Source organism: Anas acuta, chromosome 1 (genome assembly GCF_963932015.1).
Source record: "Anas acuta chromosome 1, bAnaAcu1.1, whole genome shotgun sequence".
In the NCBI taxonomy this organism is placed as follows: domain Eukaryota; kingdom Metazoa; phylum Chordata; class Aves; order Anseriformes; family Anatidae; genus Anas; species Anas acuta.
Genome location: NC_088979.1, coordinates 114,040,155 through 114,052,786, shown reverse-complemented (window position 1 = coordinate 114,052,786; position 12,632 = coordinate 114,040,155).

Sequence of the window (12,632 nt, the reverse complement as noted above, 5' to 3'; positions counted from 1 at the left end):
TAGCACTGGTTCTCACTCAGTTCTTTTATATGAGAACACTGACTGTGCTTGTGGAAGATCTTTAGGTGACTTTATTTGAAATGTTAAATCACTGAAGGGAAAGTTAAATATGGGAAGAAAATTCTGTGTGTACAATGTCTTTCTTTATGCATCCTAACACACCTGCAACAGACAACCTCTGCTTTTATTTCAGGTCCAGATGAGTGTAAAATTTTGAAGGAGGAACATAACTATTAGACCTCTGAAAACCTGTATGTTTTGATATTTTACTTTCACAGATACTATAAATTCTCCCTAGAAGATTCTCCACAACAAGTTGTCTCAACACTTTGAATAATAAAGTTCACAAACATCATTTTGTCTTTTCCACTCTAAGTTGCCTGGATAAAAGAAGAGCACATCATGTTCCTTTGATTTGTAGCTTGTATATTCTGTAAACAGCTTTTCCACAAACAACAACACAACATGGAAGCAACTGGACATTCTCTTCACAGTCACCATGCTTACAGTCCTCTTTATTATTTACATGTGTCAAGCAATTAGTAGGATGCAGTTTGGAGGAATGCATCCAGAGGAATGATAAAGGCTGATTGTTTTGGAAGATGTGGAAGCCATTAGTGATTCCATGCAGTATCAGGAATGTTGATCCTGCTTTGCTAAACAGCTTGGCATTTCCAACTCTTACTTTTTACTGACAAGGCTATCAGAAATGGCACATTTGTCACATATAATTGAAAAATGTCTATCTGCCTTCTTAGAACTTCCTTTCATTTAGGTTTGCTCTGAGATATGTAAAGTATATTTATGCCTGGAACATTTGAACATTAAATTCAATTCTCTAATGTCTGCCACTAGCTTATGGAAAAATAACACACAGGTTCTTACACGTACCCTGGGGACCATCAAGGAAAAACAACAGTCCCAGAAACCACTTGTGCTGCTCTGTTTTAAGGGCACAGAGGTTAAGAAGAATCTGTACCAAAAAAAGGCAATTACAAATGCACTTTGAGACAGTCAGCTCCTGTAGATGCTTTTAAAGACAGATGCATAAATTTTCAAAGCTATATGTATGCAGATATTTTACATGCACATCCTGTGTTTACCAAAGGTGTGAGTCATGGCCACACAGTTCAGCTGTTTGGAGAAAACAGCTTCTGATGTGTTACATCAGCTTGGTATTTGCAAATATAGGCATCCATAAGGGATGTTAAAACTGAGATTCTGGTTCCATGTAATTCATGTGGCCTCAGATCCCCCAATCCAGGACAGCACAAGACACTTGGAGGAAGGATCAGTTCATCACATGCCCCTTTGCCCTACCCCAGCAGTGGGACTGTCCGCAGACAACAGCACCATTCAGGATGAGGGGAGGGAACCAGAGCCCATGGAATGACCACATCTCTGATCCAAGCACCAAGCTGGCTCATCAGTTCCTAGAATCACCCAATTTAGGTTTGCTTTTACAACACACTCTTGAAGGCAACTTCGGCTTGGTTGTGAGCAAGCCCTGGGGCACTGAGCCACGGACCCCAGGCAGCACCCATTGCCATCCCTTCAGAAGGCTTTCACGGCTCTCCAGGTGGGGATGAGCTTTCTGTCTCCAAGCACAGCATCTTTCCTAAACCATCCAGCAGAGGATTGGCATACACTGTCATGCTTGTGGGGCACTGATTCATCACAGGGGGAAGGATGAAGATGTTTCCCATGTCTGGAGGTGAATTAACCCCCTTGCCCCATCATCCATCACTGTGTATACCTAGCTGAGACTCATCAACATCGTTTTCACCACACACAAGTGTGAAGCAGGACACGATGCCAAAGCAGTTCCAGCAGAGCAGTGCTGGTGAGGAGCCAGCCACATGCATCCCTGTGCTCTGAGGAACCCTGGGGACAGGTGGCTGCCCGTGACTCTGCCCTCACCTCCTCCTCTCTCCCCTCCCATGCTTTGATGGCAATTAGCAGCTGCCAAAGAGCACTGAAGGGTGATAGAGGTTGGTCAGTGTGACAAGACCCCTTAAATTGAGGATATTGAGAGGAAGATATTCTGCTGCTTTTTGAAAAGCATTTTCTGGATGCCAGGACAATTTGTAGATGTAGTTGGCAGCCTTTGAGGATCAGAAATTTTAGAAATCAGCAGCTTCTTACTGCTGTAAATGACAGCCTATCTCTATGGATCTAAACAGCATGCTAGTTAGGCCCTCTGGTGGGGCAAACTCATAAAGACTAGATTTTGCAGGGACATTTTTTGCTCCGAGCCATTCTATTTTAATGAATTACAAGCTATGAGACCATGTCAGACACACCTGCATCCCTTTCTACTTCACCTCATTGTTTGCTGTGGACCTTTGTAGCTGAATGTATTCGAAACCGTTCCTGTGCATAAATCTGAAGAGATCCATAGGAGACATGCACCCAGCCCATTAGGCACCCAGGTGGCCTGAAACACTGACCTAGCTATCTGTGATACAGCCTCTATTGACCCTTGAAGGATGTGTCTTCAAGGCCAGACCCATTATCTGCAAGTACTACCACAAAGATAGCCATAACACCGGCCCTTACAGAGCTAGGCAGCCTTAACAGATAACTACATACATCACTGAGCACATACAGACCATATCCTTGCAGGGCAGAAAGTCATAAAACCTATCAAATGTAGCATGCATCTAGCCTTTGGCTTTTCCACTGCATCTTTTTTTTCCCTGTTGCGTGTTGGATAGTGTGGCAAAACCCATTGAGGTACTAAAACATGTAGCTAAGTGGCTCTGATCTGTATCATCAGATGTTGAGGTACCTTTTAAAAAAATCACGCTTTTAAGGTTCTTTGGAACTCACAGTAGTCTTTTTCTGGTTATTATGCTGATGCACAAATGATGTGAAATAGCTTGTTGCTTCACTGTAATGTTAAATCGGATCCTGTCTGTACCCTAGAGCATCCTGGTTGGAGACATAAAGAAAAAGAAAAAGAAGAAAAAAAAAAAAAAAGACAGCACAAAAGCACAAAGGTAAATGTGACTTTCCAACCCAGCAGATAGAATGAGACTACTCAGAAGAGCAGGGAGCAGACTGACTTCCTATTTTTGCTCCTAAAACAGTCTCTGTAGTTTACAGCACAAATTTAAAAGGAACGCAAAAGCTATTTCTGGAGCCTTGGTCACACAAGTGTCAACAGCGTGAAACATCACAGACCCTCTTGGGCTCACTCCCATAAAGCCTGGATCCAAGCATCTTCTTTCACCATTGTCTTCACAGATACTTCTTGAAAGAGAGTAAATCCCATGTCAGTCCATCTGCCCATGACTTTACAGCCCCAAAATCCTATGCTGACCTTTAAAACAGAACTATTTTAAAGATCTTATTTTATTATTATTTTTTCTTTAACAGTCTGATTTATCAAGGAAAAGGTTCGAGGGGAGGGCCTCACCTATCAAGCTTGACAGGGAAATGAGTTAAACATGCAGTCACTCCACCCCATCAAGGCAGAAGCCCAACTGGATTGTCCCAGGTGACTACAATAAAAAAGGAAGCTGGTATAAAAGGAGTGATTAGGGACAGGCTTGCTTTTTAGAATGCGGGTAAAATGGGTTAATGCTTGAGAGCAGAAATGATGGAAAATTTGAGGGAAGTAATCCTTAAACTGAGAAGAGGTCTGAGATTCCAGGTAAGCAAAATAGCAACACACTGGAGTAGTTGGGGATTGGGAAGAAGCTGCCTGATTGCAGTCACTGTTCTGTGCTTGAGAACTCTTTGCTGTTTCAAAAATTATAGTATGGCTCACAGAGGAGCACTACCTCAGGGCTCCTCAATCTATGGCTTTCCTTCCTTCCTTTAGTTTACCTGGCCACTCTACCTGTCAATCTGAAACCTCCAGCTCCTCTCTGTGGAATACAAAATTGCAATTAAGACTCCTTTTTTTTTTTTTTTTTTTTTTTACCTTACACATCACTAATGACTGAGCTACCCTAATTCTATTATAATGTTACCCTCTGAGGCTCTTCTACATCATTAAAGATATGCATGTATGGTTGGTCCCTCCTGATGCACACAATGGCTTCTTAAAGAAGAATGAAAAGCCTTGTGTTTTTTTTCCCCTCTGACCAGAAGTCCTATGACTTCTTATACCAGCACAGGAAAGCTGTTGCAGGGTATAAAGAAAATGGCTTGCCTGTGCCAATGGCTTGTGCTGTATCAAGATAACCTGCTGTGACCTTTGAGGCCATCACAAACATCTGATCTGATTTAATGGCTTTAGTGCAGAACTGACTTAATGGCTTCAGCTGGCTCAAGGATCCCTCAGAGGAGGTTCCTTAGCCAGTAAAGGTAGGGCAAAGGACTTCAGATATTAAAGAAGATAGTGGGGGTTGTTCTTTAGTGGTTCTGCCTCCAGTGAGAGTGATATGCCCTTTATCAAAAACATTCACTGAAGGAAATGATGAGAACACACAAGTTTCTACTTGACATTTTACACTTAGCAATGTAAATATTTGCATGAAAGTGCATGCAATGTTTAAGCTATCCCAATAAAATGAAAATTATTGTTCCACTTAATGAAAAGTGGGCATAAAATGGAATAATAAACAACTGCTTAGGCAGAGCCCCCTGCTCTGGAGAGGCTGTAGCTCCAGACTGTTTCCCTGCTATTGACTGCCCGTTTAAAATGGGGTGATCTGCAAACTAAAAAAGGCTGTGTCAAAAGGCAAGGTATGCTTAAAAGCTTAGGCTGGACTTACATTCCTTTGCTTACAGGTATTATGATATGGGCTCTTTCTGTTTCATACTTCAAGGTAAAAAGCTGAGGAGCTGTTCTGCCAAGCTATGAGAGGTTTTGTACAAAAAAAAAAGCAAAGAAGAATATCTATAATGTTTTTTTGAGAAATAGATGCTGAAGAAACACATCTCCAGAGTTGATGTCAGTTGTAAATAAGGTAACTCATATGAATCATACAAATGAAGTACATTGCATGAGTTAGCAGTAGTGACATGTCATGGCTGATTAGCTGCATCACAGCTGAGATGGGAATTGGTTTCCAAATTTACATGTAGTCTTCAGTCCATCTCCTTAATTTCTTCTTTTCCTTTCTCCTTTGAAGAGGCAGAGCACCAAGAACTAGCAGCCTTTTCTAGAAGGGTTAGAGGGGAGAGGAAAAAACACGAATAAGGGGATTGTAAGTTTACAAGATCTTGAACTCATTTATTACTTTTCCTTTGGATTTTAATTCACTTTTTTATTTTTGACTTAAAAATCACTGCCTATATTGCCCTTTTATAGATTTATTGCTTTATGGGGAGAGGAGTCTTCCAAACTTTCAGATGTACCCATAGAAAGGATCCCTTATACCCATCTCTTGAAAAAGTAGCACATTATGGCCATCTGGCATCTCACCACCATGACACTGGACCTTCCAGAGATGACATCCCAAAGCTCAAATCTCCATGGGACACGTTGGCTGATATAGGGAGCATTGAGGCATTGCTGTATGTTCCTTCCTTAACGGGTCCTTTAGGCATTGCTCCTGTTTCATCGAGCAGATAGGACCAGGCACAAAGGCTTGATTCTCCCCTGTGAGAGTATCTGAGTGACTGCACCTTGGGGACCCAGCTTGCAGCCAGCAACACCACAGCTGCCTTCTGGGGAAGGAGCAGCATGCCCCAGGGCTTGCAGGCAGAGACAAAACACACAGTGGCACTTAGGGCAATGAATGCAAGTCCTAGTTTTGGTACAAGAAACTTTTTTTTTCTCCTCAAGGAAATAATGCCACTAGAAAATGAGCAAAGACTCCTTCAGGACATATGCAGCAGCTCCCAGTAAGCACTATAGCATCTTTTGCCAGTTATTTGTTCTCCCAGACAGCTCTTCATGAGGTACCAGGCAGTTCACACTTCTTTTAAGCTGGCTATTCGTCAGCGTTTCTGTTTTACTCAGGTCTGTCAAGACCTCATTCAATAATCACAAGAAGTATCTCAATATTTGTGGACAGAATGTTTGGGTTTTTTTTGTTGTTGTTTCAGGAAGAGGCATGTTGGAAGCAAAACTGGTTCTTTATATGAAAAATTATGCATCTAGTCCATTAACCTTCTTAAGTGTTACATTTGAGAGCTGAGATTTTTCAGTCACACTTATTTTAGTCTCTTTGCTAACAGTGTTTTGAAGTGATCAGTCTGTCATGTATCTGGACAGGCTGACTCAGGGGAGAATAAGTAATTTAAGGAAGGAGGAAAGGAAGACCATCCACTCTGTCTGTGCACCTGAAGATCCAGAACAGATTCTGCAATTATTTGCTGATGCAAGTTTTTGATGCCGTGGCACTTTTTTCAGATGTGTTGATACACTCTGTAGCCAGGTCCCATTTCTTACCTTTAGAAGTAATGTCCTCTCACCATTGTCCTCTCAAGGTCTGCTTTTACTTTTTGCTGGGATTGACCACTGTCAGAAAGAGGGTACAAGACAAAAAGGATTAACGTTTCAATCCAGGGAAGTGTTTGATGCATTGAAGCAGGGAAAATAAATCAAGAACAACTAATAACTACACCTGAGCAACACTTTTTTTCCCCCACACAGCTTTTATTTTTCCAGGAATATTTGCATATATCAAAAACTTAAATCTCCCTTTTCAAATCTTACCTTTCAACCCTGCCCATTAGCTACTAGTCCCCTGCAGCTGTCAGTGCCTGTGCTGAGCTGGTGCATCCTGCTCTCACTGCATCCATCCCATGCTTGGTGATGGATAGTTTGCTTTTGATAGGAAATCACCTGATGCATCAGAGCTGCTGCCTTAGCTCATCTATTCATCTCTGGTAGCATCAGAATCATTTGGGTTCCTCCATCCATGTTTCTGATTTATCTTAGTTTCCAGAGCAACCAAGTCTTATTGTTACGGCTTATTCTCAGCTGATCTGGTCATGTCTTTGCTCTCTGCCTATTCTAGCTTCTCTGCAGTACTAAAAACTATCACGGGTTCAAAGGAAGTGAAACAAAGCATCCCAGTACCTGAATCCTTTTCCTTTTTTAATAGACATTATGTTTGTGGCTTTTCTCCCTTCCATATTTGCCTTATTTTAACAGTGTGTTGAAGGACTGATGCTGTAGTTTTCCCATGAGATTTCCCCTTTAATAGGGTCCCTCTGATCTTTTTGCACTCTAGTGGAATTACCTTTTTTACTTGTATTTGAGGATCATATCGATGAAAAGATACTGCCAGTGAAAGTGTCTTTGTACATATTTTATCTGACACCAGTGTTTCTGTTGCTGCTGCTTTCATTTCTCTAAAATGTAATTTTCTGCCTACCCAGTCCTTACATGCATCTCTGTGGGATGTTGTCCTGGGTCTGTCCCCTCCCAGCTCCTGCTGTACCCCCAGCCTGCCTGCTGGCAGGACAGAGCGAGATGCTGAAATGTCCTTGGCTTGGTGTAAGCACTGCTCCGCAACAACTACAACATCAGCATGTTATCAGCACTCTTCTCATCTTAATCCAAAACATAGCACCCTACCAGCTTCTAGGAGGAAAATTAACTCTGTCCTAACTGAAACCGGGACAGATGTCCATCGCTCCAGGTGACTATTCCCCTGCTGCATGTACACATCTGTCCTTGCCTTCATTTGATCTTCTCTGATGTCTTCACACTTTTTTCAGTACAGTCAAAGCCACCAGAGACCCTATGTTACCTGTAGCACTCGGGGAGGTGGGGGACCCCAGGAGTGATGTGTTTCCAGGCCACAATACGAGCAAGGCATCCTTCATTAGGGACTCACTAAGCTTCAGGGGAACGTGACAAGATCGGCTTGCTCAGGAGTGATTCAGCACAGTTTTGTTTATCTTTTTAGCACTTACACCTGTTTTCTAAAAGCTCTGACCATGGACTCGAAACTGGACTTAAACTCTAAACTTTTCAACACTTAACAGATTTAGTTGTCAGAGTCCACACAGATCACTTGTGAAATGGGGTGGGGGGGTGGGGGGGAAGAAATGGCCACAGCTTTTGAAATTTCTGTAGTTACTAAAAACTGTAAAGCCAGAGTGCTGCAGAACAATTTGCCTTCAGCCTTACAGGAAAGCTGCATTACAAGTCAATAACAATGTTCACTTTCTCTGGTTTTACCCTAATTATTTTTTTAGAACAACTGAAGTTCAGCATTGTTTCAGTTGAGTCTAATGCTCTTCCCTTTCCTCTTCTACCCTGTCCTTAAAAAAAACAAACAAAAAAATCAAATGATAAGTGTATGGACACCAGGGACAGTACTTGTCTGCTGTGCCCCTGAACCCCTTTCAGCTCCCAGTGAGGCAGGCAATCCTACCTCACATCTCTAAGGCTATTTTTCCACACATTGCCTCTATTCTAGACAGATCACTGTATATATTCTTTCTTTCCAATGATCATTTCCATACAATACCAACCTCATTTATCAGTAGGGAAAGATTAAGGCAGGGTAATTAGGTGATTTGCAGAGGAACACGCTGATGAGCTTGGAAAGCACCAAAGCACTATCACTACAGGCTTGGGAGTGCCTCCACGCCAATGCCCATATACCATGCAGATGATGTGCTGTTCAATGACCTTGGCACATCAGCTAACCACCTTCCTCTGCTGTTCCTGGCCCTGATGTTTGTGAATTCTCCACCTAGGTCAGTCACTAACACAGCTCACTGCAGCTCCAGTCCCCATCGCCCCAGGCATCCTCTGTGCCTCCCTGTCAGGAAAAGCCATCTCTGCTGCCAAAGTTTAGCTTATTTGGGGTTAGCACAAATAAAGTCTTTGCGTGGTCTCAGAGAGGACAGGCGTGTAGAGGGAAAGAGCATGCTTGTTATAAGGTGAGCAGCGTGTAAGTTCTGCTTGCTTTGACAGGGAAGTCATAAAACCCCTTTGAAGCAAATGCAGGTTCCCCTGCCTGCCCTGCTGAAGGGTACTAAGGGATGTTTGTAGCAAGGGGACAAATTCATGCTAAAGGATAACATGTTAGCAAGGTGAGGCTGTACAAAGCACTGATGCAAGGTGTGAAAGGTGCAAAGTTTACAGGGACAGGTGATTTTAATAGAGCAGACCAAACCACCTGAGGAGGAGGATGAAATGTGTTTAAAGTTCAAGGTAAGTAGTTTATAAACAACTTGATGAGGACTGGAAAGCTGAGTGGAAGAGAAACAAGGAGCCTAAATCTCCTAAAGACCAGATTTTATTTTTTTTCCTGGAAATTTGAAGCAAACCTCCCATCAAGGGCAGACAAATACAAAGCTTGATAAAGAGCACAGAGCAGTCTGGTGTGCAGTCCGGAGAAAACAAAGTTTTGCTCTGGGAGATGTTTGTAAGGAAAAACATCAGCTACACAGAACCACCTAAATAAAAATCAAACGCGGCTAGAAAAGCAAAGCCGTGTAATGTGCTGTCCCCAGTTTGGATTCCAAGAAATGCCTGGGACGCTGGGGCCTCGGCGCTGTGTTGTGCAGCTGCGATAGCGCTGGTCCCTGTGGGGAGCTGCAGGAGCCCTGCAGGGTGCTGGTGGAAAGCAGGCCAGCGCTCAATGTGCCAGCCACATCAGCAAAGGCGAGGGTGGGTGAAGCACTGAGTTGCTTCTGAACATCTGTTATCCAAGGTAAAAATATGCTCCCATTTATAATAAGGAAATAAAGATGTCAGCAGATTTTTGTTTTACTTTCCCTGACTTCAGATATTTTTTTTGACAGGTGAGATGAGCCTAATGATCGCCTTTACAAGGTGTTTACAGAGGTACACGTCTTCTAAAAAACGAGTCATGATCCTGATGCTGCACACCGGGTCCTGATGCGGCATCACATCAGGAAACCTTTTTTTGTAGAATGCAGTCGTTACCTGCCACAAAGTCCTCCGATCTCAAAGAGCATTGTGAGGAATTTTACGGCAGGCTGTGTATGCCAGCGAGCAGCACGCACATCCATCTTGGCCAGCTGCTTCTTATCAGTTAATCCCTTTCTCAGGGGGTTGGGCTCAAGCAAACTGCCTACGGATGCTCGGTCCCTTCTCCCGCAGGGGGTTTTTGCTGCTTTTTGGGTTAGGGCCGGCCTTTCGGGGACTCCCGTCTCTCCCCGGGCTGCCGGGAGCCGCCGAGCCGTGTGCCGGCGGGCTGACAGCAGGGGGCAAGAGCGCTCCAAAAATGCCCTCCCGAGCATCCTCCGCCCTGTGCCGCCGGGGGGGACCGGGGGGCAGCTGGGGCGGCTCCGGCAGCCCCCCAGCTTCACCAGGGCGGTGCTGCGAGGGATGAGGATGAGGGAGCCTTCTCCTCGCACCCATCCTCGCTGTGCTCCCTCTTTCACGCAGGCTTTCTGGGGCTGTGCATTACGCAGGAAGCTGCCGCTGGAAATGCTCGTAACGCATTTACAACACCAATTTCTCGTTCAACACTTTCTACTTTTGAAAATGCTCTTCAGTAGAGGAAATATGGGAAGGAAAATGGAGTGAAGGTTTTGTTTTGTTTTGTCTGAGGGGAGGCATGATCTTGCTCTTTGGGGATTTGTAAACTGGAATTGAAACAGGCATGTCCCATTATCTCGTGTGTCTTCATTTAAGAAAAGAATATGCAGGGAAATTGAGGGAAAGTTTAAAGAAATAGGGACAAGAGGCCAGGATGGCACTACCTGGGCCCTTTCCTGACTTCATTATTGATAAAGAGAGAATAATCACCCATTTACTATACTTTTACACATCATTTACTTCAAGGACATGGAAATTCATATTTACCACATATATCACTTGTTATTGTTCTTATTTCCTGAGTGGATGACTGAGAAAGCAAATTAAATTGTGCTGAATTGCATATGTTACTGATGGCACCAAAAAAGAACAAGTTTTGCAGAAAGAGCCTAAACAGTTCTAGGCCTGTGGTGCTTAGAGGTAACTAATGATTCCTAGCTGGGATACAAGTCTGAGGATATAAAAGACAAGGTTGTTAGGGAGAGGTAATAAGCTCTATTAGATTAGCTGTTAAAACTGGAAGCCCAGCCTTTTGGGCTCACGGGCACCCTGATTCCCTACAGGGAGCCTACGAGCACGTCTTTCCTTTACCGGCGCTATGGGAGATGGGCCCTACGGACCTGCTGTGGTTTCACCCTGGCAGGCAGCACAGCAGCACTCAGCTGCTCACTCTCTCCCTCACAGTGGGATGGGCAGAGCTGTGGGAACCCATGGGCTGAGATAAGGACGGTTTGCTAGGTAAAGCAAAAGCTGCATCCGCAAGCAAAGCAAAACAAGGCATTCAGTCACTGCTTCCCACCGGCAGGCAGGTGCTGGCCACTTCCAGGAAAGCAGGGCTCATTACAAGAAAGGACTACCTGGGAAGACAAACAGCATCACTCCAAAAGTCCTTGCCTCCTCCTCCTTTTCTGCCAGCATTTATTGCTGAGCATGGCACCCCATGGCATGGGGCATCCCTCGTACCAGCCTGGGCTAGCTGTCCTGGATGTGTCCCCTCCAGCTCCTTGTGCACCCCTACCCTCCTCCTCACTGCCAGGGCAGTTTGATAAACACTGAAGTCCTTGATGCTGTGCAAGCACTGTTCAGCAACAACTAAAACATTGGTGTGTTATCAACACTGTTTTCATCACCAACCCAAAACATGGGACCATATGAGCTACTGTGAAGAAAAATAACTCTGCCCCTGGCAAAACCCGTACAGGACCACATCCTTCGGAACGGCAGCTGTCTTCTGTGCTATTAATGCTGTACCATCACAACTGCCACTGGTGTAACTTGCATGGAGGCCTACCACTGTGCTGCAGTGGAAGGTAGGAGCTCCTGGGTTTCTCCACATTGAGATGTTTCTGCAGCTCTCCAGCTGTGTGCCTCCACATGCCCTACTCACATCAGCATGGACACGTGCACCTCCTAACACTGTCTTCCAGACCCTAAGCACTGCATCTCAATCAGCATTGCTCATATCAAGGCCTGAAGGTAATTCCTAGCTTTCATCCTCCAAAGTGTGCATCCAGCTTGTCCTCTGCTGAAGGAAAGATTTAGGTACGTGGTTACATTTTCCCAACTTTGGGGCTTTTACAAATATTCTGTGTTAAATTTTTACAGCTCTATTGTTGTTATCCATTTAGATTTGGATTTATGTCACCAGGAGGTTGGTTTTGCTTTTTGCACACCAATTCGCAAACCTTTTGGGGGCAGATTTATTAGATGGACTGAGGAGACAAGGGAGGGAAAGCACTTAAATGTTATCTAATAGTCAAAGATGACAACTGGATATTCTTATTTGAAGAATTTGTATAATTCTTCTTTTATGGTCCCCATTTAGTGGTCTTCAAAGTCAGCAGTTTTCTTTGAATCAAACTCTCTGGCTATGTAAGCTTTTAAAAAGAATCTCCACACATCAGTGCAATCCAGTTTAGGAACTCCTCTTTTCCAGGCTAATGTGCTGAATGTGTCTCCTCTTAATATTAACAAAGACATATGGCAAGAGAGGAAAGAACTACAAAAGCAGCCTCTCTCCCTGATTCATGCTAGGAGTTGTGACATTTGGAGACTACACATGCAAACAGCTAGCTCCTCTAGGAAGCCTACCGCTGCTTCTCCTAGCTGTGGGGAAAAAAAAATAAAAATCAGAGGCCATAAGTTGATTCTATTTTTGTCCAGACAGCCTGTGGAAAGCAAAATAGAGTTTCCTGTG